This window comes from Nannospalax galili, unplaced genomic scaffold, assembly GCF_000622305.1.
Source record: "Nannospalax galili isolate Female #2095 unplaced genomic scaffold, S.galili_v1.0 scaffold43, whole genome shotgun sequence".
Lineage (NCBI taxonomy): Eukaryota > Metazoa > Chordata > Mammalia > Rodentia > Spalacidae > Nannospalax > Nannospalax galili.
The window spans coordinates 1,454,450-1,460,437 of record NW_008353342.1 but is presented as its reverse complement, the minus strand read 5'-3'; positions in this window follow the sequence as shown (position 1 = coordinate 1,460,437).

The following is a 5,988-nucleotide window of genomic DNA, read 5'->3' as shown; positions in this document are numbered from 1 at the left end:
CGGGGAGCAGCTTGCCCGCGGGTGGCGGAGCCGGCGCGGCTGCGGGGGGCGAGCCCGGTCGGGTCCGGTGGCGTGAGCTGGTGTCTCGCCCGGACGCGGGTCCGAATCCACGCTGAGCCCGGGAAAGCTGTGTGGAGAGCCACCTCGGGGATGCGGTCCCAGTCGGCGCCCTGAGGGCAGCCCCAGGAGGTAAAGCCGCTTTCCACCCCCAGCTCCATCCTCCGATTTCCAATGAATTCTCAGGCCGCTACTCCGGTGGGAGCCAGTGGACAGTGGGAGGCCATCTGTCAGGTCCAGTCTAAAGGTGCCTTTCAGTCTCACAGTGGAGCTCCAGGGACAGCGCATTCGAACTAGTCCCTGTATCCCCTCCTTCCCTGGACATCTTGCTTTAAGGGAAGTTTTAATTCATTTTTATTTTTATTTATTTTCCGAGAGCGCCGGGTGGTTGGCCTATGCTGATTGCTCCGAGGTGAGCAAGGCGACCTGCTGGGTCCCCTCTGAGCCGCAGTGGACCGGAGTGGAGACTCTAGGGTTGGGGTGTGGTGAGGAAAAGACTGTACCACACCCTCCGCTTTTGCTCCTCACCGACTGGTGAAGTCGCCCCATTCTGCGTTAAACTGATCTCCTTTCCCAAAGGACTGACTCTGAGAATAGAGCCAAGCTGCTGAAACACTTGGGGTTGGGGGCGGGGGGAGGATGAGAAGGAAGTCAAGGCAGGAACATGATGCGGAGGAAGGAGGGTGAAGATGAGCTTGTGTGTTTGGGGGACAGGGGTTTGCTGAGAAAGGGCTTTGAGTTCAGCTTATTTGATGAAATCTGATTCTCCACATTTCACAGTGACATGGTCCAGTATGCTCAAAGCACTGACAAATATTGTCTACTAGGTACTGTCTTGATCATGGTGGACACTGTTTCATAGTTGTTCTTCGTGAGACATACATACATACATACATACATACATACATACATACGTAAATAACAGGGTATTGTACATACTTGGTGAGATTACTGTATGTCCGTCAGATAGCCAGAGATATGATTTCCCGTGTGCTGTGTTGAGTTTGTGGATTTCACATGCTGCCACTTCCCACTCTCAACACAATTTTAGAGTCTTCTAAGGGTTCTGTTACACCTCTTGTGATATTAAACCTCTCATCAAATAATACTAAAGGAAGATAAATAAAGCTATGCATCTTAGAATGATCTAGGAATACTGAATGAAGGCCATCGGCACTTAGAAAACACCAAGCCTCAAGCTGAAAGAAAAAAAAAATGTTTTTTTCAGAACTGGAAGCGGTGGCTAGCACTTTAAAAGGAGATTTCTCAGGCCGCTATAGTGTGTATTACTTCCAATGCCACTAGAGTGTGAGGCAGAGAAAAATGAAGCACTTTCTGCTGAAAGCCTGTATATACCTGCTTGGAGATACTACCAGGGATTTTCACCTTAAAGTTTCTAAAGTGGAGTGATTGACTATTAATGATGGATGAAGTGGCTTGGTTATCATTCATGTGGAGGACATTTGTTATTATTTACCTATTGATTAAACTAAATTTGAAAGTTAATGTTTTTGCATAACAATTTTAATTTAATGTCAATGGAAGCAAGAAAATGTATTGGTGCTTTGTTTTACAGAATATCATATAACATCATCCATAGAAGGTTTATATAAAGTTTCTCATGGGAATCAAGAATAAATATCTTACTAAGGTCCCCAGAATGATGGTTGGTTTTAAAAATATATTGGTTTTAGAAATTTTATGATGTGAAAAATTAATAGCTATCCATCTACGTAGTTAACTGCATATAAAATCACAAATCATGTATTTGTTGAATTAAATTAACCAAATTAAAATAATATTTAGGGTTCAACCTTTCTGAAACATACACTTGAACCAAAATATTTTTATTATTAAAAACTGTGTATATGATGCTTAAAGGATCTGTGTTTCTTGACATTGAATTGAATCAAACTAGAGATGCTGGTTTGTAATCTCAAATTTGGCTTTAAGGCTCCATCTCTAGAAATTTTTTCTCCCTACTAAATGTGATTGTAGAAGAGACCAAATGCTGAAATGTTCTGGGGATGTTTTGGACCCAAATACCATCTGAGTCCTTTGAAACTTCATGTCAAATATAAGAAGTGATAGAAAGTTGTCACAAATTAATTGGCTTGATGCTTCAGTTAAAAACTGATTATTATCTGGCTCTGTACTCATTATGGTTGATTTCATTTGCTTTCCAGATATTCTGTGAAAGGACTCTAGGTGGAAATGTTTTCCTGTGGTACAGGGGAGGAGGTCACTATATACAGACAGGCTTGTCAGTTACTGATTCTCCAATCTGGTTGATTTTTATCCACAAGGCAGCATGTTAGATTGAAAAATAAAGCAATTTTCTGATTTTACATGAACATTTCCCTCCTTTAAAGCTCTCAAACAACCTCCTAGGATTTTTATGAGAAGACTTGTCACTAAGCCACTTTCTTTTAAGGTTTAGGAGCTACTTTGCTATTAAGAACTTTAAGAACTATTTAAACATAAAACACTGTATTTCCTGAAAGAAAATAGACAGAATTCTCAAAAGGCATTTGATAAGATAATAAAAGTAGAACAATAGAAACAGATTAAATTCTAGGCCTCAGGCCTACCTGTCTAATTGCACTTACTTTTGTAAATTTTTTGTATGCATTTACAGAATCCTCTTCTTCATTTCTTAAAATATTTCCATCAGAATGAAATCCATGCTAGTTATTTTGTACTTAGTCCATAATATATTTTGAATAGGTTATAGTATATATTACAAAGACCCTACTAAATGTGATTTTGATTCCGAGGGACTCTCAGCTATTAGCTGACTGCAATGTCTTCCATTGCATTTTTCTCTCCCATCTCACAGCATTTCCACTGGCTTTTGCTTCCGGGAGGTAAAGGAGGATGAATAGTCACTGTTCGGAATGGCTGCTGAGGAGCATGGTACATTTGTGCTTGTAGTGACATATTTCCTGTAGCCTATGCCCTTTCTATGTACTAACAGGCCAGTGTAATCAAATTGGAGATGTTCTTCCTAGTGAAGTGACACCTGTCCCCAAACCTGTTCAGAAATTACTAGCATGTTTTGGGAAATCGTTGTTTTAATCCATCAAAGCCTTTAGTAATGTTGCTTTTTAATTTTACATCTTTTCTTATAAAGTGTTTGAAAAATATTTTGGTGGTTTTACTCAGTGAATGCACTTGTTAAATTGTTCTTAAAGGTCCACAGAGAGAAAATCCTGGTTTAAAAAATTTCCCAACAGAGACTATTCAGTGACACTGGGGGAATAAATGCATGACTAAGTGCTGACAATGTTACTTTGGAAACCTCTTTAAGGAATTAGTGTTGATTTCTGTACAAAGGGAAAATTTATATAAACCTTCTGTATTTTTTTCAACTTTTATTTATTTATTTATTTATTTATTTATTTATTTATTTGATCTTTTTGACACTGGGGCTCCTGTAGCCACAGCTGGACTGGAACTCACTATGTACACCAGGCTGGCCTCAATCTCACAGAGATCCCCTGCTTCTGCCTCCCAAGTACTGGGATTAAAGGTTTATACTACTACTCCTGGCATCATATATTGTTTTAAGCTTTGGAAAAAGAAAACAAAACTTTCTTGTGCTATATACATGTCAGATATTGTAATATTTGAAAGAAGAATAAATGAAATATATTTAAAGAATGCATGGGGAACTCACAGAGTGAGGGGCAGATTTTAAGATACTTTTGATGATAAGCTTCTTACCTGGTACCATGAAAATAAAATATAAATTAGTAGATATGCATGGGTGATGATTTCCTCAGATATTGTTAGTGTGTTGCAAAAATGATTTATTCAGAGTTAGAAGTATGACAAAATTTTGTGATATGTGAAATTCTTGTAATGGTTACTGCATGAGACATAAAATTACTTCTAGGCATGAGAGCTGTTCTAAATGAGTTACAACAAAGAAGCAAGATAAAGCAGAGTAATATACTAAATTTTTTTTTAGACAGGGTCTCCCTGTAATCCCAGCTGGCCTGGAACACACTGTAGACCAGGCTGCCCTAGATGTCACAGATTCTCCTACCCCTGCCTCCCGAGAGTTGGGATTAAAGGCATGCACCATCCAGGCCAGTAGTACTGCATTTTTAATGATCAAGTTTCAATGGAATCTCTGTCAATTTAGCAATTATATGTGTCTTCTTGTACATGACATTAGTAACAACTGTGATTGCACCTGGTAAAGTCAGGTGATTTACTCAGTATCTCTGAACATTTAAAATGTATTTAGCTTGTGGAATGTTGGCTCAGTAGCTTAATCTATGAGGTTGAACACAAATCTCACAGAATGTCTTAGTTTTTGCAGTAGAATTAGCCTTTGGAAAACTTATATACCATTTGGCCTATTTTATTTTAGTGACTTTAATGTGAGTAATGTTAATGATGCTATTCTTGTCAAGTGAATTAGCAAAAAGTGGTAGATAATAATGGTTTGTGGGTTTGAATAAAATTCTGGAGACCTATAAAAATAATTATGTGCTCTATTGACAAATCTTGAAGACTGCTAGGATTTGAAACTGGAATAAATTTTGTTGCATTTCCTAAAGTATTCACTGGTTAATATTAAGAACACTGTCTTTCAGATTGCAAGTGAAATATTATTTCCTTCTTTTGAGCTTTGGGTTCATTGTCAATATAAGTTTATTTTCATTACAAAATGAGTAAGACTAAATGCAAACCTGGGAACCTAGTTTAGAAAATAAATTACATTCTTGTTGCAGGTCTAACAAATAGATCACAATTAAGCTATCTATAAAGAGAGAATTATCGTCTTTACAAAAATAATAACCAATTTTCAGTGTAACAGAAATATATGCAAAAATCTATGATTCCTAGCACATTTCAGCTTCTAGATGCATCACTGCAGAGTTTTTGAAATGGATTCTAAATTGGAATGTAGAAGAGGATTTTGGGTCTTCATCCAGTCTCATTCTATTATAATGCAACTCTGGTTAGCTGCAAGATATCTATCTAGTAGCCAGCATGAAGGGAAATAATTAGCATAAAACTGTATTGCACTTGGTGTACCGGGGGAGCCCACAACAGTGCCTTGTGGTAAATGTCGATTTTTGAAGCGGTGTTACCTTCATTTCTCCAAAGGGAAATGTTTTCATCGCTTTAATAATTTTTATGAAACTTTGGGCACACACACACGTGTGTGTGTGTGTGTGTGTATGTGTGTGTCTAATTTATATGTAATTATCTCAAACTGCACAGACACAAATATGCATCTACATATATAGGAAGAGAATGATAGCAAATTATGAAGATACACTCTGACTAGCACCTGTTGGTTGAGCATATGATAATGGTTTACAAATAGTTTCTCCTATGTAATTTCCTTTTAGGTAATACTGAAACATTAACATTCATCTCATTTTATTCCTATCAATTAATATATATTGGTTGGTGTTAATTTTTTCTATGTGATATCGTGCATATAATGATATCTAAGATTCTTTTCTTATATAGAGCATCCAACCTCCTTCCCTACACCCAAATTTGTGCCCTCATTTTGTTTCAAAGCTATTGAGTCCTATTTGTGCTAGCCCTACAACCAACTGGCGCAAGGTCTGCCTCCCTGCTAGGGGACACATCTTAAAGAAACTGCTCTCTTCCTAGCAGCTTTCAGTTGCCAGTGGCTCCCCAGCTAGGGTTTGGCATCCTACCACTCCTTCACTGATGCCTGCGGCTTGAGCTTGCACAAGTATTGTGGATTCTATCACAACTGCTGTGGGTTCAGTGATCTGTGAGGAATAGGTGGGGTGTGTGTGTAACTCAAATCAAAATACACCATGTTCTCAAATTATCAAAGAATTAATTTTGAATGGCAAATACATTAATTTAACAAAAACTTGAATATATTTTTTTGATTCTTTGATAATTTCTTACAATGTATTTTTATTA